Genomic DNA, 25,010 nt, shown 5'->3' with positions numbered 1-25,010 from the left:
CCTAAGTCTTTGAGCAATTATCTGAATTGTTCTCAATATCATGCAGTATTTCCGTGGCTAACTTGAAGAACTGTTCTCTTATCACTCCAGGAAGTGGCCTAGAAGGGAAATGCTGCTCTGTAATACACAAGACGCTGTCTGGCATAGCTGAAAAAGAGGAAAAAAAAAAAATCACCATACAGTTCAACAGTGCTTTAAAGAAGCAAAATTATTTCAATCTGAGCAAAATGTCATGGTTGTTCCCAGAAGTGTCACAGCATAGGAGCATGGGAGTACAAGATAAAGCTCAGCTGAAAATTGTTATGTCTCTTGATAGCTTTAGTCAGCTGTGGCAGGGAAAACAAAGGCATTTCTTGCTGTGCTGCAGAAATGTACAGTGGGCAGTAATAAAGGAATAAATCTCAGAAGTCACACTGATATAACAATGCAATGCAAATTTCATTGGTTTCAGTAAAAGCATAACAAATTATTTGTATCCTACAATAATTTCAGTTATTCTTTTAATGGCAGTAAGTCAAGATTCTTCTGTTGAAGAGTAAGTTGCAGTAGTTTGAAAGGTGGAAAATCATCACTGCATAAGAACATGAAGATTTTATCAATAAAAGAAGAAAAAATAAGTAGTTTAGCTTCAAAGTATTTGAATTAATGGTATAGAATAGCTAAATATTTTACTGGGAAAAGGAGAAATAAGAGGTTGAGATGGACATAGTCAAAAAATGGAGGTGTGCTGCCATTATTTTCATAAACAAAGTAATTTTGATTTCCAAAATCCAGAACGTCTGCAAAACACTACTTTAAACAGAGGAGATACAGAGTAGGACTAATAATCTAAATTGAATACGTCCACAAAGAAAATGCTTAAAATATCCTCAACAAGGGATGGGAAGCTTGCCAGTAGACTTCATGTAGTCTGATTTCTCAAGGATGTATCTTGGAGTTGTACTGCTTAATGCTGATATGTAAGTTGATACAACATTTGTTAGAACTAATGTTAGGGCTTTACAAGGTCTGGTAGTGTGAGAAGTTTGCTGCTGGTACAGTGCAAAAGATATCAGTACAGGGAAGAAAGTGGGTATTTTTCAGGAATAACCAGGTGACCTAGGTGGTAATCATAAAAGTGAAGGTAAAAAAGTCAGTAATGTATAAGCAGAGTTTATCCTTCATCATGGGCGCTTGCTCCTTGGTCAGAAATTATTAAGGAGGAAAAGGATGTGCATCTAGTAGCTGCTCACAGAGAAATTAGGAGATGTTCTGGCCATGAACATTAAAAACACACATTCTGCATTAAAAAGGCAGAAAAAAAGAAACTTTAGACAAGCATTTTCATGAGAGCTGGCAGTGGCAGGGAATATCACTGGTTCATCTGAACACTGTGTGTGTCATTCTGTGCACTTGCATATTGGAAAAAAAAAGAATTTAATCTAAATTAAAGAAGGAGATCAGAACAGTGAATAAAAATAATGTAATATTTTTGTGTGAATTGAGAAAGAAGTACTAAAGCACATTTAAAGTTAGAAAGGAAAAGGAGATCACAAGAAAAATGTGCATAAATTGTCATTGACTAAAAATATGAAGTTTAAAAATCATAAAATTTGAGTTCCAGATTATCGCCCTATCAAAAGATAAAGAACAATTCATATTGTTAAGAAGAAGCTCTAATAGTTTATAAATGGGTTGGAGTCAGCAGCAGGTGCTTGGCCTAGATGGAATTTGTGGGTGCATCTGTTGTGCCGTTTTGGTTGGAACCAGAAATGCACTTTTTTGATGTGGCCTCTGCAGCATCCCTGTGGCTGTTCTTTGTCTCAGTAGAGCGGTCTCACTCTGCACTGTTCCCTTTCAGCTGAGGCTGAACTGGAAGGTGCAGTCTGGAGCCGCATTTCTGGAGCCGCATTTGGTGCTGCATCTGCCGATGGCTTCTCAGTTGACAGAAGCAGCTAGAGCTGCTAGGAGATAAAATCCTGGGAAGTGCATATGCTATGGATGTCAGGCTCTTAGCACAACTCTTTCACTGTCTGCTACTGCTCCTGGAACGACTGAAAAGGAAAGTGCTGAGTTTGATTCAGTTTCTGTTGGATTTCTCATAGTTCAGGAAGCCAAAAGAAAAAAAAAAATCTGTCTTAATGCCAAAGAAATTATTTTGGCATTTATATATATGATGTTAGTGGCTTATTGGTGTTTGAAAAGTAGGAGAAGGACTGAAGTCTTTAACGCTTTCTAGGAAGAACCATCTTTATATATATATTTATACACACACAGATATATATATATATATATATATATATATATATATATATATATATATATAGACATATATACACATTTACATGCATGATAACGTGCAAGCATCTTGCAAAGCAGAGTTCTATATTGCACTATGATGCCATGAAAGAACAGACCACTAATGTAGTCATTAATAACTTTTTCTTACAGTACTTACTACGTGCTAGTGTACTGTATTAATTACAAGGACTTAGCCCTCATTTGCTACATTAAGAGAAAACAACCAATATAGTCTTGGACCCCAGCTAGCTTATTGACTTCCAGAAGAAAATAATTTGCTCAATTTTCATAGTTTAGTTAATTTTTCAATAGTTTGAAAGGTGGAAAATTTATCACAGTAGAAGAATATGAAGATTAAGTTTTGTCAATATAAGAAGAAAAAAGTTCTTTAGTTTCAAAAATATTTGGATTAATGGCATAGAATAACTAAATATTTTGCTGGAAAAAGCAGTAAAAGAGGTGGAGAAGGACATATTCAACAAATGCATAACTAGAGCAAAATTTGGCTAGCTATGGACACATGGCCCACAGAGATAAAATCACCTTAGACATGTATAGCATGAATGGTTGGTGTTTACAGGGTGCCCTGGGCACTTACACATCTCCCTGTCATAATGTTCCAAGATACACTCAGTAATTGTAAAAACGGTGATTTCTTTAGCTATCGAAGTTGTAAGTTGTTAATGTTCAGTAAGTCTTTTACTGCTGATGCATGAGAATGCTGGGAGGCCGCAAAATGTGAGAAGTCTGTGAGAGGCAGGTATACGCATCCAGTAAAACTTCACTCTTCCAAAATTTAACTCCCTCGTGATTGTCTTTTCTAGCTGAGGAGCACTGTGCAAGCATCCCACTCCTAGGTCAGTGCTGTTAATAGTGGGATGGTACGACAGGCTTTAAACAGGGGCATCCAGAGTAGGGGGAGACCAGCTTTGTATCAATCCATTGCAGAGCTTGTGTTCCTCCAGCTTGCTTGCTGGGCCTGCTTTCTGCAAATTCCTCAGGCTGGCTGGCTCCCCAAACAAGGGATCCACTCATCATCATCTTTTTTACCATTGGACAAACATTTTCTGCAAAGTGAGGCCTTGCAGGATCACGTAGCTGAATACACAAATGCTCTTGGTGGCCCAAAATGTTTCTTATGAGGTTTTATTCAGTATAAGCAGACAAGTAAATTAAAGTACTTGGGCAGCTAGGCAATTTATTCCCTGCAATGTCTATAATTCTTTCTAAGAGGAGCCTTGTACTTCTGTCAACAATTGATTTTAAGCATTATTTCTGTCTTGAAGATTATCAGACTTCACGCTTCTTCCGGGAAGAAGTCAGTAACACAGGCAACCACAGATGACTTTTATTTTTAGTAAAATTTTCCTAGCTCATTAGGGCATTGTTCAGTTTTGTTAGGATTGTTGTTGTTTTGTATTTTTTCAAAGAATTAAGAGCCTGTCGCATTTGATTCCCTTGCTTTCAACTCTGATGTGTTAAAAGTGCTCTGGGTTTGATGGAATATGGTCAGTGCTGTGTTGAGCTATTTTTAATTCTTTGTTTCTACTTGAGCTATTTCACAGTTTTGTGATGGGCAAATAATTTGCTGAAGATTGCTGAATATTGCAGTGTTAAGCTGCATTCAGTCTCCCAAATGTTTCCAATATTAATTGCAATGAAAAATCTTTCCAATTGCTCTGAAAGCTGTCAGAGCTCCCAGAGCTCATATCAAACTCTGACAGACTTGGGGACTGTGGCTTGCACTGCAGCACCAAGGCACATTCTGTGTTACTGACCGAGGTTGCTGGAGAAGGTCATTAACAGACTTCATAAAATCACCAGTGTTTCCTGTCTTTTCTCACCTTCAGGCAAGATGGTAATTAGCTTTTCTCTCTTTGCAGGTGAGGAGCCCTGTGATAAGGAGACATTTTGCTGTATAGGGGTCCATTTAGAGTGGGTAGTCTGATATCACCACATGACAGGGTCAGCAGTGACTTTTAGAGCTTCAATTGGAAACCAGGTTACGCTCACAAGGGAAGCAGGGATAAATGAGATTTTGAATCCTGAAGAGCATTCTAGTAAGATGCTGACTGAACCTAGACTTCATTCATGCATCCTCTGGAACTTAGTCACAGCAGGGCTTGGAAATTTGGGGGTTTAATAAAAGCTTCTAGTATTTAAGGAATCGTTTTCCTTTTTGTCAAATTAGGATTCTATGCTCATACACTACATTTTGGTGCCTTAACAGCATTCTGGAGGCTTTTAAGTGCTTTGAATTGTTCATTTGATAAGAACTATGTATTTACTCCTCAGAATTGCTCCTCAGTGTGGTAAACAGTTACTACAACAAAATGAGGAAAGCTCCTGTTTGCAGCTGAAAACAATTTTCATGACTGAAACATGCTGTCCAAATGTATCCCTTAGCTAGCTTTGACTCAGCCAAAGAATGACAGACATGTCCTGCAGGATTCCTCTCTGTAGTTCTTAACTCCAGGCTCTAATGTTTATCCTACATGAATTCATAGTTGGTGAAGTATGTAGATGGATGTAGAGAAGGGTTGAAGATGGGTTATGCTCTGCTTTCATCCTCAATACCAGATGAAGCCTCTTTTTCACAACTTGTCCTTGAATAAAGAGGTATGTCATAAAATTAGTGGGGAGAATATTGCTCTTCCTTACCTCCTAGCAGTAGGGGCATCTCCTCCTATAGTCTGTCTTCTCTTTGTCTGTTTTAAAACCAGTATGAACCAGTGAACCACCTCTGAGACTAGACTTTAGCAGCTTTAGAAGTTCCATGTTACTTTATTGCTCTTTGACAGATTGTCATGGTTTGGAATGGGAGGAAATTCAGGGAAGTGATGCAAAGCTTTTTGTGTAACTGACAGTCTGTTGAACCACTGAGAAGCTGGACACGCCTCTGTGAAACACAGGTGTTAAAGACAAAAAAAACCCCGGGAATTCTTTTTCCTTTCTGGTCAGTGAGGAGGTGGTGGGCCCTGGCCCCCTGTCTCAGACAGGCGGTCCTGCCATAGTCTGGCCTCCTTCTCCCCATCGGCAGCTGCCGGGCAGCTGGGTGGGGGAGGCTGCAGAGCCCTGGCCGGGATGTGAAGGTCTTGCTGTGAGGCCCCCTCTCCCCAGCACAGCTGAGACCAGAGACCCCTGCAGCCCCTGCAGAAAAACAAAGAGCAACCATGAGGCCCATCCTGACACATCCCAGCCACAGCTCCCACCACAAGTTCCACATTCCAGCCACAGCTCCCACCACAAGTTACTGGGGTCAGGTAGGCCCTAGGTGTGATGTAAACACTTGCAATCCTCCCTTGAGTGAGAGAAAGGAACAAGATGCCAGCATTTAAAGGAACAACATGAACACATAGAGGTCAGTGAGGAAGAAGTTAAGTCCTAGATGGGCGGGAGGAGGAGATGCCTTGTTTTGGAGTTGAAATCCTCTTGCAAGGACTCTTTCCTTATAATGCATGAAACTATGGGGAGAGGAAAGCATTCAAATTGGTACCGAGTAAAAGGCCTCCATGTTAAGATAAGCAGATGTTGAAATAGCTGTGATCCCATGAGAAGTTTGAATGCAGGAAGAGAGTAGTCCTGTGCTTCCAGGAGAAGATGATCTCTGTTCCCAGGGATGAAGATGATTTTACAGATAGATAATGAGAACTTTTGCCTCTGAACAGCTCATCTTTAAAACAATACCCCATAAATTGACATGGCCCATTGACAACCTGTGGGAAGGCTTGTGGAAATGGGGAGAGTTTCACGATGGCAGGGTTCCTCAGGCAGCTGCCATTCATGATGAATTGAGAACCATGAGAGAACTGTTTTTTCCTTCTGTGGAGAAGTCTCCATACCCTTAACAAGAGGGACTTCTTCCCAAGTGAACTGAAGAAAAACTGTTTTAGAGGTGGTAAACTGACTGTAAATCTTAGGTTTGTTTTTTACATTGTCAGTGGGAAAGAAAAAGTTGTGGGTGGAGGAGTAGTGTTTTGAAGAGTTTGTTTTGGTTCTTACTACTTTTTTTTTTCTTCTAGTTATTTTTAATAAAATCTTCTTTATACCCTTTTAAAGTTTTGAGTCTGCCTTGACTTCCTCCTAATCCTGTCTCACAGCAGAAGTGAGTGTTTTAGTGATTAACCAGCACAGAACCCACCACACTCTTTGGTGAGTTGGCCAGGAAATCTCAAAATTGGGGAAATCTTAAATTGGTGAACCAAAACCACTACACAGATTCCACTAAATCAAATCAAATGCACTAAATTCAGATATTCTAAAACTACACCTAGAAAGTGATATGTACCAACTTATGATTATGCAGACAATTTCTGAGAATGAGTAAAACCAAACAAATTTAAAATGCTTCCCAAGCACATTTTGTAGCTGCTTAGATTTACTGAAATAGCAAGAAATAAATCTTTTAATATCATATCTGTATTTCCAATACACTCTTCAAAAAATTTCCATGCAACACAAAATAAAAATCTATCAATATAATGTCCATATTGAGACAGTCTAGAATTGTTATATATCCATTGTTCACTGATAGCCTTCCCTTAAGCCTTTCCCCTGCACAAACATGCAAGAAACCATCCCTGAAGTGGTAAGCTTCAAGCGTCAATGGAAAAAATGCTGATTTCAGTCTTGCATGTGCACCAAACTTGTTATGGAGAGACTTATTAACCTCAACTTGTGCATGCAGAAAGGGTGTATGTAATCTCTCCAGGTGTAAAGAGAACTTTAATGGAGCAGCCAAGGAGAGTAAGGAAGGCAAAGCCTGGAAACAAAAGAGCTTGAGCTAATTTATTTACTTACCTACCTATTTATAGGGATATAGGTTTATGTAAAATGGTGTAGTGCTGGGAGGAGCTACAACTGAGCTTTAATCACTGCTGAAGTAGCAGATATCTAGAAGCATTTCCAATCTTCAAACTTTCAGTGGCTCTAACTGCAGAGCACAGGTGTGCAGGATTATTTAATCTGATCAATGAAGCAACTGATTGTGTCAATAAAAATACTTTGGTCCATCTCTGTGAAGATTCTCAACATCATAATAGGGTTCTGGCTTACTGCTTGGTGTTCTTTCGTCTGTTATATAAGCAGTCAAAGACACAGCAAACTGTGACGTCCTACCTTACAAAGTTAAATAAGGATCAATCTTTTCTGACATTTTGCCTAATAAAAAAGCTACAAACAAGGCAGAGAAAGAAAGCAAACAAAAATATTTTCAAAAGAGAGAATAAGAAATAGGGAACAACTGTCTGGAAAGATATATGTTCCTCATGAAAAAAAACCCAACAAACAAAAGAAAAGGCTGAAACTGACAGCTCTATTTGAAAAACATTGAAAATGTTTATTTTCTTGTGACTTTCAACATACTATGTCCTAATTTTCACCCCCTCTGTTTAGTTGTCTGCTTTTAAAACCAAAAATCATCTCAGTACCAGCATTGTGCATTAAAGCAGATGAATTCACAGATGACTTTTTTAATATGAAAAAGAATTGAAAAAAGTTAGCATTTCTTTCTCAAGGAATTAATAATTAGCTTTTCATTTCCTAGGGTTTGGTATATATCTTGATAAATGTATGTTAAAATAGGTTTAAAAATAACTTGTGAATATTAATTGATGAATTAAATTCCTATTCTGAAAAACTTTTAAAATTTGGAAGAAAATGGTTGTGTGATTTAAAACTACCCAAGGTATTTGTGTGAATGCTTAACAAGAACTCATTTCATAAATCAGTTTGACCTTGGGAGAATTAAAATAATGTTGGTAATAATCTTTTATAAAAGGATTGCTCAGTAGATGTTGAAATTAATCTTTCTGCATAGTACTCCTGTTTTTCTCTGTTAATATTCTCTTTCCTTTTCATTGTGAATTCCTCATTTTCTACATACTCTTAGGTCGTGTCCCAGTGATGAACTCATTTTCAAAAAGCTGAGTAGTACCACACTGCATTATTAAAATGATCATCCTGTTGAGGTAATCACCAAATGTATTTAATCAGTAAAGGTATGGCATTGCATAATGGGAATTATGCAAACTAATATTTCATGTGGCAAATGCCAGAGCACACATGTAGTTTTTTTCTCACATAAATAAATCCATGTACATGCTTGAGGGTTTGCAAAAGCTGACATTGTGTTGATGCCTTGTGAAGGCTGACTTAGAACAGAGACTTGACAGGGTTAAAATAGGTATTTATTAGAAGGCCTCAATGGCTACACTTTGGGCAGCACAAGAGCCCAGCCCAGGCTACATCCAGGATAGGCCAAAAATGGACACAAAATGGATGACTGGTCGTGGAGTCTCTCTCTTTTATAAGTTCTGGTCCATTAGAATATTGGTGTTAATTGTCTAGTTATAGCTTTAGCTTATGAAGTCCCAACCTTCTTGTTTTTCTGTCTTCAGTCCACATTGTTTATGCACTTGGGCCTGAAATTTGGGTGGTTGTCCTGGGTTCCAAGCTAGGAAAGGAATTGGTTTTGTCTAGCTACTCCGTGAAGAGAGCTTACTATCCCTTAATATGAAGCTCAGAACTACACACTAAAGCAGTGCAGGATCTGAAAAGTATAAAAGCTAAAACCTGAAGCATCAGTGTCATGGACTTTATCTTGGATCAAATTACTGCAGATCTTGGACAAGGGAGAGCACAGGGATCCACAGGCAGTTTAAATGGCTATTCCTTTTGGAACATAGTGAAAGCATTGCTAAAATGACTGAGCCTTGGGAGAAGAATGGCGATATCCAACCCATGACAAAGCAGAATTCAAGTAACTTCTGTCATATCTAGATGCTAAAGTTCCCATTAGAATGTGGCATTTAATTGTATAATGGATCTTCTAAAGCAGTATGGTTTTCTGATTGTTTATTTTTAATGAAAATTTTAATAAATAAATTAGAAAGGGATGAATTCTGCAGAACTTTTCCCATCTTTTTTCATCAGTCTTTGCTAGACTGGGATATTGCTTTTTTATAAAAAAATAATTTCAGCATCATCAAATTCCAAACTGGAAAGATATTTATGTGAATTTCCACTTTTAAAGTGAGAAAAATATCTTTTGAGAAGACCATGAAAATAAGACCCCATCATACCACGAAACGTAGTGGCTTGATCTGTTATAAAAGACCTAATTCTCAAAATGTCATAGAATGCCATTTAATTTCGAGATAAAAAGTAAAATAATGATAAAATAAAGTACTATTGACTCTAGACAAACATGCTGCCTCCTTTGAACCAGAATTTAATGCAAATTTGTCTTGATCTCCAAGTTACACAATAAATATATTTGCCAAGTATGCTTTCTTTTCTTCAATGTTTCAAGTAACAGGTTTATATTTTAGCTAGATTTTTCAATAGAACATAGAATAAGGATTCTGTCATGGAATGGGAGGAAATAAAACTTCAGTTATTCAAAAATATAAAATTAAAAGATTGTGTAAGGTCTTTTTTCTAAACTTTATGCTGGGGCCATTCAATTATGTTTTGGGCCCTGAAGATGCACATTAGCCCTGTAGAAGTATGGAAAACCTGTGGAAATACAGATTCTAAGTTAATGTGGTGCTTAAGCAAATAATGGACTTTGGAAATATGAATAATTCCATTGAACCTATGAATACTTATTCATGAATATATGGAAGGCAGCTGCAAGTTGTTGTTTTCCTTTTGAACCATAAGGCAAAACCCTATCACATATACTTGCATCTTCATTTTATTAAGTGTCTCAGCCTGGACCAGAAACCTCTGGAAGGGGAAAGGAAACCTATTTCTGTGCTTCCCCAGCCCATAAGTTTTAGAACAATTAGTGTGATACATGGTGAAAGAAACCAGTTTTATAGTGTCTTAATCCATTTTCTTCAGAAGCACTAATGACTTCCGAGAAAATGTGTTAATTGCACTCTAAAAGGAATTCAAGTAAAATCCTATGAGAAAAACATGTAGCAGGTTGAGCAAAAGAGGAAAGAGTGTAGAACTAGCTGCATACATACCCTACACACTTAAAATTGTCATTACTGAGATAATGATATCAAGGTTATTTAAAAGAGAACCTTTTAAAGATAAAAAGATGCCTGACATCTATGAGCCTTTAATAGGAACTGGACAACTAACTCCACTTTCTGACTGAGAAATTCTTGCAATTACGGGATTCTATTAAGCATTTTTCAAATATATTCTTTAGATGTCTGCCTCTATTATTTTTTATTGATATCCATGTAGTAGTTTTATGGTACTGTACAATATTTTAAAAATGTCTGGTCAACAGAAAATGGCATCAATTTCTACCAGAAGCATCTGAATGGAGAAGTTTCCAAACACCATTACTTTTCTAAGCAAATCAATAGAAGTATTTACTGTACAGTTTATATGATCCTTTTAGCAGTGTTTTCAAAATGTGGTCTCATGAGGTATCATGAGGTCTCATGTGGTCTCATGAGGTATCTCACAAAGCTTCTGCACTGGCTAAATAGGCCTGCCATGACAAATGGCACACAGGTGTCACTTCCCAGCTAGGAAGACATCTGAAGGTCTGTTTGGTTGCTTGATCTCTCTCTCAAGCTTAAAACGTTGTGTTCTCTATTTCAGCAGTTGTATTTTGGAGCTATGCAGCAAAAGGAAATACTCTTTAGTGTTTGGGCACCCACGGAGCTTTCCTTGCCCTAGCTGAGTTGAGAGCTTCAAGAATCAAACTGCTGTTTATGCACAAGGTGTGCAGGAGATAGGGGAAGAACAAAAGTCTATTTGTATAAACATTAGTCACAATTTCATGTTTGCCAAATCCTCTGAAACTGCCTCCCTGTGCAGCATTGCTACTCACATGTTTTTGATTATGTATAGTCTCTGCTGAGAATTTTCAATTATCTGAAGACATAGTTTTCTTCTTCCTATGAACTACACTTTGTATGGTTGGATGTAATCTGTTCTTATCACAGAAGAAAATTGCATTTTGATGTTTCAGCCAGTTAGTTGGGTTGTCTACTCATTTCCCTCTTAATGGGGACAAAAATGAAGAGTTATTTATGGTTGTACCCTTGGGCTCAAGCAAATTCAGCCATGAATTCTCCTTTGTTTGAATAGCAGATAATTTTTTAATTCAACACATACCAGTATCTCAAATATTAGGGGAAATTAGAAAGAAAACTGTAAAGGAAATTATTGTCTCACAATCTTATATTTTGATTAAGTTTGATACTTGTATTTGTAATTGATACTTGTGCTTGGGTTAACTAAGGTTCAGACTTGAATCTGAGATAGAAATTGGCACATGCTCAAAAAAAACATAATCCAGTGTGTCTTACCTGAAGACTGAATCATATTTATAATGTCTGGTAACTTTTTGTTTGGAAGGCACAGAAAAATCCTGTGAAGATGAATTAATATTTAGTTATATGTAAGTGGAATTTTCCTTTTCATCTCTCTACATGTCTTTCTAAGCATAGCAGTAGTGGTCTTGCCATTTAATGTATATAAAATAGTTGTTTACAGTTGCCTAGTTTGAAAAGGAGCTGCCCATCCCAGACATGACCTCTTCAAGCCTGGGATGCATAGAAGAACTTGATCTTGTCTTCCCATACTCAAACACAGGCTCAGGATGTTTTTTTTTGTTGCTTAAGTGCTTTTTGTAGTGTTTGACAGTGAGAATGCTGGGTTAGGAATGTGGTTTTTTGTGGACCAGTGTTACTTATCCTTATTACACTGCTGGACAATAAAAGTACCATAACCTGGAGCTCCCCAGCAAGTTTATGGCAATACTATTTTAAACTCCACTGGTAGCATTTGTGAGAATATTTTTGCATATATTCCCTTTATAATTGTAACTTTTCTAAACTACCTCTTTAATTACATTACAGATAAAATATCCTAGATGAAATTCCAATTCCAATAAAAGCATTTAGTTTCTTGATAACAAAATAATCCAGCCAATTTCTATGAAACCTGAAGCTATAAATTAGTCTTAAATAACACTGTGTGATGGAGAAAGAAAAATGTGAAAGAATTTGAGCTTCAAATTGGAGACTAGCTTTAATGTTCTTTAGGGACAACATCCAAAATTCTGTTCACATGGTATGTTTTTTGAGTAACTTCTTGGCACAGTGTTTCTAGCATAAAATGCTATTATGGATGGCTTTCATAGGCTTGCATCTTTAGAAAATTGCATCTGTAGGAGAATGGTGCTGGTTTTTCCTAGTCAAAACTAGGGTAGAAAAACTCTAATTTACAGGTTTGGGTCTTGTCTTTTTTTTTAAACTTATTTTTAAAAATTGCTTTTAACATTTTGTGCAAAATCCTTAAGCTTCCATGAAATCCATCAAGCAACACTGTCTACCTCAGACCCTTCCTTTAAAGAAAGATGGTATTGTAATTGATATTGATAGACATTATTTCCATTCTTTCTCATTAAGAAAACATAAATCCAAACCATCAAAAAGAAGGCAATTAATAAGTTGCTTAGATCAGACTAAAATAAGCAATGGAAGAAGAAAATGCGATTTTACAGCTTGTGTTTTCATTATTCATTTGGAGTTTGCTGTTAATAAAACATTGCAATACAGAAGAAGGTAATACAACTCATAGAGTGCTTTATTATCAAGCATCCTCAAGGCACTTCAAAATAACATCAAAAAGGAGACCAAAAGACTGTATCATCCTATGTATCATGCTCATCTGTATGAGAAGCTTAAAATTTTTGTTTAAAATGTAATGATTTGGGGTCCCATCAACTTCAAAAGAATTTTGTTTAGGGCTATGCCTCCCTCTTTCTTTTTTTGGTTTGTGCTTGTTTTCCTTGCTGTACTTCACAGGAGGAATAGTTGAGAAACAGCATGGGGGGCATAGCTCTTTTACCGGTGATTTGCTGGGCAGTGTTTGCAGAGTTGTGGAAAAAGAACTTTAGTGGGAGTTCCATGACAGTCCACTACTGTCTGCATGCAGAAAGGAGGCCTAGCTTGTCACTTAGTGCACATTGTTTGTAGATACTACATTCCAGAGCTGCCCTAGATGGTGTATCATTTCATAAGGGGATACAACTTCAGGGAGCTACCAAATCCAGCAATTCTGATAGATGGAAGGCAGCTACAGGTCAGTGCTGCAGGTCCAAGTGCTGGTGAATCTGAGCATGCAATCTCAACAGGTACACATGCAGACAGGTGTCAAATACACACACATACAGCAGGCCACACAGATGAACTAAGTGTACAGTGTTCACACAGAAGTGAGCTGGCCCAACAGTCTCCTCCTGATCCCTAATTTGCTGATCAGAATTAAGAGCTGTTCCTTTAGCACTCCACACACAGGGCCTTCAGTCCAGCTGCTGGCACTTAGACTTCCATGTATATGCATGTACATAGATTAGGGATTTCCCTCATTCGGGGAAATAGAGTTTAAGACAGAACTGACTGCGCAGATCAGGTGGCAGGGCATGGCCAAACAAATGTGCTGACATGCTTGTAAGTAACATGCTTCTAAGTATCTGCCCCCTTTTATCCCCTTATCCTCATTTCCTGCACTTGTTCTGTAATGCGTGCCATCCCCAAGTGGTCTTGCCTGCATCCCATAATGTGCCCTAAGGCTCTCAGATCCTGAGATGCTCCAGACAGCCTCTCCCATAGACCTGTAGTGATGGGCTTTCCAGCTGGACTGCTGGCTGTCCTGGGACAGCCCTGGGGGCATGTGGGCCGAGGTTGGTTCCTCTGGCTGTGCTGTGGAGGTTTCTCCCCCTGCCAGGTACCTCATTGTATGGGCTGATGTTCCCCTGTGAAGAGCCTGGGTGGTGCCAGAGCAGGGTGATTTACATGTTCCACACCTACTGTACCTCTGCTCCTTGCTACTGATGCTGATGGGCTATTTCTCACACAGCCTAAAGCCAAAGACCTTTATTTGAGAGATTTATTGGCACTGAATATGAACACAAATAAGGAGGCAGGGGAGCAGACCCAAGGTGCCACCCAAATTCATACATCTGTGTTAGGTGTATACAGTACAAAACTGCAGTCCAAGCTGTCCTGTATGTTAGAGCTTCAGGATTAATGATGCTGCAACTGCTGTCACCACTGCAGCTCAGTTAAAATATAGATAAGCCCTGTTTAAATTAGCTGCAATCTTGCAAAAGTTGCTCACAATGATGGATAAACTCATAACTACTTAACTAATGCTGCTGGTGACCTCGAATACTGGTGCCACACTGACGTAGCAAGGCTGCTAAAATTTTCACTGAAGCTCGTGCTATAATATGACATCTCCACTGTGTCAACTGGGGATAACTGCACTGGCTAATGCATTCATTTAGCCACAAATGACATTAAGTGATATGTGGGGTACCAAGGGCTTGGGCCTCATTTTTCATCACTCAGGGAAGCTAATATAGAGGCTTTGGTAAACTAATATCACAGAAAGGAAACATCACTGGAATAATTTTAAAGGTTTTCATGGAGCAGAAAGCATGCCTAGATTTTCAAGAGATTTAGGTCCAGATTGCCAGTGTAATAAATTCTTAACAGTTATCCAAAGCACAATGGAGGATATAAACCATGTTTTAATAGGCACAGGCATATTTAGTCAAAATATTGTTGACACGGGGATTGTAGTGTTTGAATAAACGAGATCAAAAAATGAAAAACTTTCTATTTAACTAATGGCTCAGAAAAAGACAGAAAATTTTGCACCCCTTATGTCAATCTTAATTACTCTTCCTCTGTTTTAGCCAGAATTTTAAGCTGGGCTCTGCATTAGATGTCTAAGAGAAATCTAATGGTAAGTGTGGAGGCTGACAATGTCATATGGTTTGGACAGGGGTAAAATGCCTAGCTGCTCTCTATGTTCTTTTTTAGCTAAAATTTCAAGTGCCAATGAGATTGGCTGAGGATACACAGCATAAATGAACGCAAAATGTACCAATGAATTAGTCAGAATGCACAGACCAGAGAATTTTGCTAGTGCTTTTAGCTAAAAGCCTGTCAGAATTTTTTTTTTATTCCAAATTTCCATTCCAGGGTCCTATTATGTAAAAGAAACTCTCTTGGGTAATTTATAAAATTTGATATAATTCATTTGACAATATACTTTCCATGAGTACAAAAAATAAGAGAGAAAATTTGAGGTCACTTTGGTGCATGTGCAAACTTAGTTATGTTTTCCATGACCATCAGAAAACAGTGTGGATGAGACATGTCTAAAATTAATGAAAAAGTTGCTTTGATTTGCTCTGGGACATAAGGGATCAAGCACATTTTGTCAGGTGAAGCCAAGGGATGAAAGTCAATATGACTCAGCTTCAGAGGAGTCATGGCTTTTCTGTCCTTCCATTTATCCACCTATAAAATGGAGGTAATGGGGAATGGTAAAAATACTAGTTTGTGAGGATTTAAAGAGTGTTTAGATAATGGTGTATAAAGTTTATTGGATTGAAAATGGCAAGAATTTCCATTATGACAGAAGTACTGCCAGTGGTGGTGCTTGGCAAGAACTTTTTTGGCATCTACCAGCATTGTGTTCCCATAGGAGGCCTGAAGGAAAGGGATCTGTTTCAAAGTCAACCATAAACCAGTTCAGAGCACACTATGTAGTCCTGAGTTTATTTACCCTTTATTGGTGCCATCTTTTCATTGACAAATTTCAAAACTATTTCTAAAAATAGGGGTGGAGCCCATTAAGAAATCTCTCAGAAGCCTTGATATACTTATGATGGGTATCTCATCAGATGTGACTAATGCATCCTTCATTACAAAACTTGTGATGTCCTTTTGCATAAAGGTCCTATATGCATCAGGCATTCAGGCATTGGCCTCAGGCATTCAGCTTACAAAGTTTTTCTTGGATTAGTATATTCAGACAGACCTCTTATAAGCTGATAATGAAGATGAATTAGTAGAAGAGAGTAACAATTTTTTGGTGCACTTTTGTAAAGTGTTACTTGGGAAATAACTTTGCGTTTATCTAGGTTATGTAAGGCTGAAACAGGCCAGTCTCATGAATTAAAACAAAACATTTTGATACGGTAATATTATCAATTAGCTGTCACCTTTTTATGAGATGGACGGACAGTAGAGAAAGCAGAGAATTATTTGTATTTATCAGGCATGTTGCAGGGCAATTTTGTCAAATTATGCAGGACTTGAGACATGTAGTCAGAGCTAAACTTAAAAATAAGACAAAAAATTCAGTTCTGAGCATTGCAGGTAATATTCTCAAACTCTAATTAAATCTTTGTTCTCCCCTATCAGAATTTTTCAAGATGTCCCACTAAATGAGTCTCTTTGTAACCCTTATTTTTCAATTTTCCTTGCTAAAGAATTTTCCAACAAAGCCTGCTTTTATATTCCCCAAGCTGAATGCAGTTTTTTTTGAGCCTGCAGGCTAGAAGGCACTGTTCCTAGATGAGATGGAAGCTAAAGTCTTGCACTGGCATTATCAGATTCAGGTACAAAGTCATTATCTCAGTTAAGAAAAAGGTAGGGTTACTCTCCAAAACAAACAAAAAAATACCTTGGAAGGGCCCAACTTGAGAACAGATGCTGTCTAATGACATTGAGGATTCTAGATAAACTTCAGTGAACTGTATGTCACTTAAAAATGTGTTGACTTGTGAGAATGAGAGTGACTAATACATGGTGCTTAATGATAGGATTGTTCAATATTTACAACTGAATCTGACATTTCCCAGACCATGCTAGAAAGACGATCTATATAAACATCTCTGTGCTCTCAGTAGAGGAGAGTGCAGAGCCTGTGCCTTCTTTTTTAAACTTTGTGATTCAAAAGGAGAGTTTCCTATTGAGGAAGAAACAGCTTCTCAAAATGGTTGTGCTTTCTTTCTTTATTTCTCTGCTAACTACACTTAACTCTGTAGCTAGATTAATGGCGGATTGGCAAATATTTTAGAATCCTTAAATAAATAATTTGCACCCTAACCTTGCTCAGATTAGGTTCCTATTTATCAGTCTCAGATTTTCAAACTATAAGTCCACTGAAGGGCAAGAAATTGTCTCTGTCAGCTTCTTTAATGAAACCAGCCAGACCCTTCTCCTCTCACACCTTTCTGCTGTGTTTGGGTGGGGTTCTCCTTTGAAGTGTTTCTTTTTGCACCACATTTTCAATTCTTTCAGGCCCTAAAGTTTGTGTATTGGATCAGACCAAACTGAAACCTTTACATTATCGCTTCACTGTAGGAGTGTTTTATATCTCACTGTGCCACAAGAAAAATTTAAAACCCTAACTCAGCTTTAACTTTGCAGCATTATAGACATTCTACATGGATGAAGTTACTCAAATCCCTAAAGCACACTGTGAACTAAATTAGTGATTTGAAGTTCTCCCATTTAATGTTAAGTATCTTTACAATTTTGAAGGTACCAGCTGAATGCACTCCGTAATAGCTTTTTGAGCCCTGTTCCTAATTTCTGCATATTATGAAATTTTCACCACATTTTTATCAATTGCTCCTTTTCTTTAGCTGAGCCATAAAATAGAGTGGTTGAAATAGTTCACTAGCATGTAACCACTTTGCATTAAATGATACTAATGATAACACTTCAGACTTATTAAGGAACCTTTTCTTTCCCTTCAAAGTCACAGGTCTGTACATATTAGATTCAAAGCCTACTCCAAGTGGGCAATTGTTCCACATTGGGTCCTTAAGTTGCAGAAGTTAATATGAATAACTTTACATAAAATTTCTCAATATAATTCCATTTAAATGATTGTGTAATTCAGTGTAACTACATAAAGATGACAATATAACTGCTTCCCAATTACATAATAGTTACAGAGTAGTCAGTGTTACAGTTTAAAGTGTAATTGATTCTTAATTATTCCACTTCAGAAGAAGGACACTGATTATAACTTCATTAGGGAGATGGAAATGACTCTGCAAAAAGAAAGAATCAGCCGCATATATACATCTTATTTTCTGTTTGCCAAGTACTGTTGATATATCCAGGCCAGGTTTGTAGAATAGTACTGCATTTTGAAGTTGCAGCACTATCCATATCTGAAAATGAGTTTCAGGGCTATTGCCTCATATTTCTTTTTTTTTTTTTTTTTTTTTTTTTTTTTTTTAATTTGATATGTGCTGATTTGCTATCCCAAAAGCAAACTGAAGATAAATCAGTATTGTTAGGCAAGTTGTTTCAGGATAAGTAATAATGTACAGTTACAGCAAATAAGCAGCCAGAGTTAAATCTTATAGCTAAAAACTCACTCAGCAAGCAGAATTGGGCTGTCCATACTGCAATTAATCAACTAATTGTGCAACCTTCTTGTCCTCCTCTCCTTTGAGACCCTGCTTCATTTGCCCTGAGGTCGGAGCACACAGAGAGAGCAGGGTGTTGAAGATGGTTGGGCCGTTGTATGAGTCAGGGCTCTTGCATTATTTGACTTTTGATACAAGTGGAGAGCCAAGCACTTCACATCTGCCCTGCCCGATAGTAGCTTCCTGCAGAAGGACAGTTTTCCCGTAATCTTCACCACCATTGGCTTGATAAATGGAGCCTTTTGCCCACGGGATACAATTATTCTCAATGGAGTAAGCTAGGTCAGTTCTAAGAATACTTTCTACAATGCTTAGAATAGCATAAAAATATTTTCTATTATTAGTCTACACTTATAGTGAAAATGTGGCCAGGCTATGCCTTTTGATGTGCCATAATAACTGTTATCAATAGGATTATTAAGGTATGGACACTGTTCAGATTACAGGATATTTATTCAAATGAAAAATTTCATTCTTCTGTGCAGTTAGGTTTCTGTCTTTCTCTTACTTCCACAACAGAAAATAATTCTAAAGGCCACCAGCACAAGGTTAACAAAAGAGAGTTGTCAGGTGAAACACTCCTCTATGGAAATGAAATACATTTAAACAATAAGTGAACATCCTCAAGGAGAAGTGGCCTTCATGGATGGTTGCCTAGTGATGAGATCATCCAGTGCAAGGCTGACTGATTGGCAGCTCAGATCTGGAAGGCTGTAAAAAAATCAGGGTTTTTTTTCAATTCTGGACAGGGAACTGTGTATGGAATGTTTTCATTAGCTCAAAGTGAAAGAAACCTTCTGAGTGGTATGGGAATCTATTCCATCTACATACAGAACCTCCTGTAAGAACTCCCTGAAGCTGGTTGAGGCAGTGAGGCAGTAGTGGAGGGAGCTACTATGCCTAGAACTCTTTGTCTTCATTTTTCTAGCTTTGTCATTTACCTAAGTTTGGAGATACCCTGCAAATTTATTTCAGGCCATATTTAACCCCTCACTGAAGCTTATGTATGAATCTTGCTTCTGCTGCTTAAACACATGATTTACAAACATTTCTTTACACACAAACATATGTGCATGAGAAAGACAGCAAGGTTAAGTAGGAAGAAGAGGTCTGAAGTGATTTTTACTGTGGTGGGGAAGGGCAGGGTTTGGAGATGGTGGGATTGTTATAGATGAATTGACTCTGGAATTAAGGTCTCATTGTCTTCACATATATGTGGTGACCCAAATAGGAAAAGCATAAACCCCCGAATAGCCAGGTGAGTTGTGTTCAGAGAAATGTGTGTGTTTTTAGAGCTCAGGTATTTTGGCAATTGTCCCAGCTCATAAAATAACTGGGAAGGTCTTCTGCATTCACTGACCTTGGTAGTTGCTGCTCTGTTTAAATTACGAGGAGTGAAAATGCTTCTATTTTCATTTGAAGAAGCTTCAAAGTCAAACACAAAGAAGTTAAATGATCTGCAAAATATTACATTATATTTTATTTTGGGTTGGGCAAAATGTTTTAGATTGAACACAGGTAAAATTTCTTTTCCTTTTCTTTAGAAAAAAAACCAAACTATTTTACCCCTATATATCTAAGCATACTTTTCATAGTAGGGTCCTCATTTATATTTTGATGATCTAGAAATTTACAGTGACGTATTCAGCTTTGTAGAATCACAGAATGGTTTGGCTTGGAAGGGACTTTCATTGATCTTCTAGTTCCATCCCCCCCTTGACATGGGCTGTCTTCACAGAAGAGGTGTTCTGCTCTCTGATCATCATCAAAATCCTCCTCTGAACTCACTGTAACAAGTCCATTTCCTTCTTATGCTCCTGAGCCCCAGAGTTCAGTACATCACTCCCAGTGGTGTACTGAGAATCTGTGGTAAAATACTTTAGGAACAAAGGTGCATAAACCTTGTTTTGGAATTATAGCTATTATGTGTTCCTGTGGCAGACCAGTCTGTAAAAAACTGGCAGTGACCCTGAATTCCAGTTAGAGAAATGCAGGCTGTTTGACCAATTTCACTGATGCCTTTTTAGCTCATATCTATTTTCTTTCTTTTTTTGATACCTTAGCACCTTAAAAAGTATTACTGTGGGTAGTAGAACAAAAAGTTTTCACTGATTCAAAGCATACCTGTACTTTTTTGCATATAAAAAAAAATCACAGAATTAAGCAAAACCAACTTGCACAATGTCTGTCAAATTGTTTTGGTTGCATACAAAAACTTTGTGAATTGTACTGGCAGTTTGAAAAAAAAAGCCAACCAAAACCAAGCAACAAAATCAAAACCAAAGATGGGGGAAAATGGCTCCACTTATGTAATGGAGACATAGAAATCTGATGCCTTGTCACATGAGATATGATTTTGTTTGCTCATGCAAAAGCTGGTGGACTTGTAACCTCTGATTATTCAATGAATTTTCTGCTCAGTTCCTTACAGAACCAGGCTACAGTGTTAAATTGCTCTCACTCACAGTAACTTAGCTTGCCCTCTTTCCTGTCCCAGTTCAGTCTGCAGATGACTGCTGTTACCCTCTCATCATGTCAGCTCATCTCTTGCATCTTTTTTTTTGATTCCTGATTATGCTTTTTTCAAGATATCCTGAACCACTTCCAGACCTGATCTGACCTGTCTGTAGACACGTGGTGATGGTATTATGTAGAGTGCCTGATGTGTGGTTGCTGATAACACACATTTATTGCTGTTAGTTGACCAGCATGTGTGAGGCTGGCAGAAGTTTTCCATGGAATAGGCAAATCAGGCTGCCTCACCACAGCAAGTTGGTGGTTACTCATCAGCGACAAATTCTGCCAATAAGCAGCTCTCAAAATAGGGGTGGCCCTCTAGAGAGAGATAAGCCAAGGGTGTCGTGTGGCACAGAACATCCATAAATACAAGACTAGTGATTCTCATCATTCTTGTTGCATTAGAATCAGATCTGGAGAAAAAGGCTCTGGCTATCCTGGGCTATAAAGAGCTGTGACTTTAAAGGCCAGTACATTTCTAAGTTCCAAGCTGTTGTCTAAACACAGAATACAAGGGAAATAATTTTCTGTAGTTTCAAATTTCTTATTTCATTTTTCTGGCAGCTAAGCCAGCTGTTGGATAGCAGTGTGCTAAATTAGGCTTTTTGCCACATGCTGCCTGATATCCCTGAGTGGCAGAGAATATCACATAAGGCAGAAAATGGGCTTAGAGCAACTCAGAGATGGGACTGTTCCTGGACAAGTATCAAACTCACCATTACTGCAATTAAAACTAACTGTGGCTGGTTTTGCTGACAAAATCAGCAGCGAATGAGAACTGTGCCTGTGTTGCTAGTGTCACCCCAAGGGCAGTGCTCCCATGTTCTACCTGTGCTGTGAGGACAGGTGGAGAAGGGGCTCTACTTCTTGTTCTGTCATGTTAACATGTAAGCTGTCAGTCGTCAGACAAATTGAAGGAATGAATGTCCTTTCATCCCAGAAACCTTGAAAAGGTATAAACAGTATAAAATCTTGTCTTGTATCAGAAGAGTCATTCTTTTTCAAGCACATATTCCAGAGCAGTTCTTTCATTTGGGAGTGGTGTGTTCATTTTTGGGTAGATGCCCAGACTACTTAAAGTAAATTCATCTTTTATTTGCATCTTTATGCAATTTATTGCTTATCAAAACATTTTTTCACTCAGATAAAAACAGAGGATAACAATCAGAACTGAAAATGAAAGAAGTCATACTTGGTAACTGTAAATTTATTTTCTGGTTTAAGCATTTATGAATCGCACATAAAAATTTATCCAGGACATAATCAGTACAGTGCAGATATCTACCACAGATTCAAGAATTTTTTACAGCTACTTTGCACTCATGGTCACATGTCAGTGCTTGTATACTCCATACACTGTACCAAATGAGCACACAGGCAAATAAATTAATATTTTGATATAAAAATGCATAAGTGAATTGACTTGAAAATTGTTCATATAATTCAGGCCTGTGTTTTTTTTATAAAAAGCAACTCTGCTCAAATACCTTGTGTAGTGGGGAACTTGTGTACACTAAAGGAGTAATAAGCTTTTCTTTCTCATTTTGCTGCTGCAGAATCCCAGTTCCCTCCTGCTGGCAGCTCAAAGCCACCTGCAAAAGCCCTTACATGCAATGTACACATGGTGCTATGTGTGTCAGCTGCAGCATAAGGTGCAGGTCAGCCAGCAAGTCGTTTTAAGCATTTCTACATTCAGACCTTCAGCAGGTGAGACTGGAAGGGTTTTGTGAGCTCTCAGGATGGGAAGAGATGGGTCCTGCTGCAAGGCAGATATCCCATGCATGGAGAGGGGAAGCCACTGGGATCGGTCACTGGTCTGGGAGCCCAAGCAGTTCATAGCTCATCATGTAGCTGGTGGGGAGGGTGAACAAAAAAGGAGCACTGTGCAATAGAAACTATTTTAAATTTTAGGATTATTATTGTTTCCTAAGTCATTGTTGTGTTTAACTCCAGCTGGCAACTAAGTGCCACTTACCATCTGCTTGCTCACTTTCCCCTCACTGCTAGAGAGAGGAACTGGAAAGGAATGGAGACAGTAAGGACAGTTCAGAACAAAATCTTAGAGTTGTACTACTTTTTGCTCTGTTCTGTTGTGGATGCTTTTACTTTTCCTCTTTTAAACAGATTTTAGCAGGAGAAATTCAAATATGGCAGAAAGCCTGCAAGAGCAGATAGTGTAGCGGGGGCCATAACTTCTGTTGGTATTTGTATAAGTTTAACTAATTCAGCTGTAGCATACTGTACATATCAGTAAGATAAGCAGGACTTTACCATCACAGGCTTCCAATTCTGCCTGTCATGTAATTTACAGTTTTTATGTGCTTTATCTCAATTAAGTTCCATCTCTAGAGCACATTGCTCTGCTGCATATTACCCCTCTGCTAATGAAGTGATAGCTACATGGCATTTCCTTCTGATTCCACAATAAGCAGAAGTCAAACATTCCCTTGACAAATTGTGCAAGCATGGCTCTTATTTGTATCCAGGAAAGAATCTGTTTACCTAAGAGGAGAGAATGTCTAAGTTACTATACATCTCAGCTCTGAGATCTTTGGTCTTGTCTGCTTTGCTAGTGGAATTATCTCAAATTCGTAAGGAATAGAGGAGCTCTTCTAGAACCTATAAAATACTAGGAGGTATAGGAATGGCACTTGACAGAACAGCTCATCCCAGGCCCCATGAAGAGCCAGAGAGTGGCTCCTGCAGGTTGTGCAGTCATTGTCCAGGGCAAGAGGATGTGGAGGAGAATTGTGATCTGCTGGTAGTGCACACTCTGGCATTGGATGTGGAGCTCAGGTTTGGTTGGAAGAAAGGTGACAGCATTAGAAACAAAGTTACTAATAGACTTTTCCTTTTGCTGCTCTCTGCTTCCAGCTCCTGATTCGTCTGTGTTGTTTTCCTTCACTCTTCCAATGGTGCTGAATGCTGAGGAGCTAATACTTGGCTCAACAGCAGCAAGTAATTTCCTGGTAATTAATTTGTTTTCTCTATACCTGACCTGAATTTCTTTCAGGTAATTTGAAGGTTGGGTAATCCATCAGAATCAAACAATTTTAGGGGGTACCCAGGAGTACAATGACTAATGGTTATTTTGAGTCTGTCTTCCCTCAGACTCTTTCTTGCTCTCTCTCAGCATTAGGGTTTCATTGCTATTATAGCACTTTGCATATAATTACCAACAGCTTTAGGTTATAATTATATTGTCATTTAGTACATTTGCAATGGGGAAAGAATGAACAAAGCAGTGAATTAAATATGCAATGACTGTTGATGTTTTGTGCCTTTTGCTTTCTTAACAACTTCATTAATATTTTGCAATGTTTATGAGGAGCTACCTGGAAAAACATCTAATGCATGTGTTTAAACATGTCACAAGTCTAGGAGCTAAAAGGAAAAAATAAACAGGATGAGCAGATACCCTTTAGAAGTTAGAGGTTTTAATATGGATTTAAAAAATTACTGCATATTTATTGCACATGACATTTTAAAAAAACAGCAGCAGTAGGCTAATGCTGCAATAAGTGGTAGAACTCCTGTTGACCTGACTAAGAGCAGATGTAAATAGGTACCATTCACTCAAGAAAATATTGTGAGGTGGTCACAGTTTATAAAACAGTTCAAAAGTTAAAGGCTATTGAGTCTCTGCCTTTGTCTTTGAGATAAAAGCCAAACACACGCTCTGTTCAGTATTTTCTCTGCAGGTGACCAAGATGAAATATAGTTGAACAAGTACATTTTTGCTACCATATACCTGGAGCAATCTTATGGTTGTCTTTAAGAAATCTATAATTGCTCCAGTTTACAAACATGGGCCAAATATCATATATGCTTGATAACACTGCATAATTGCACATGTGTGTAGACCTAAAAGTGCACTCAGGTGTATGTGGATTTGCTTTGTTAATTAATCACACCACAGTACCAGGCTTAGCTGTCTCCCTGTCTCTGGACTCTAGCTAAAGAATACTGGCAATAAGATATT

Source organism: Lonchura striata, chromosome 4 (genome assembly GCF_046129695.1).
Source record: "Lonchura striata isolate bLonStr1 chromosome 4, bLonStr1.mat, whole genome shotgun sequence".
Classification (NCBI taxonomy): domain Eukaryota; kingdom Metazoa; phylum Chordata; class Aves; order Passeriformes; family Estrildidae; genus Lonchura; species Lonchura striata.
This window is presented reverse-complemented; position numbering follows the sequence as displayed.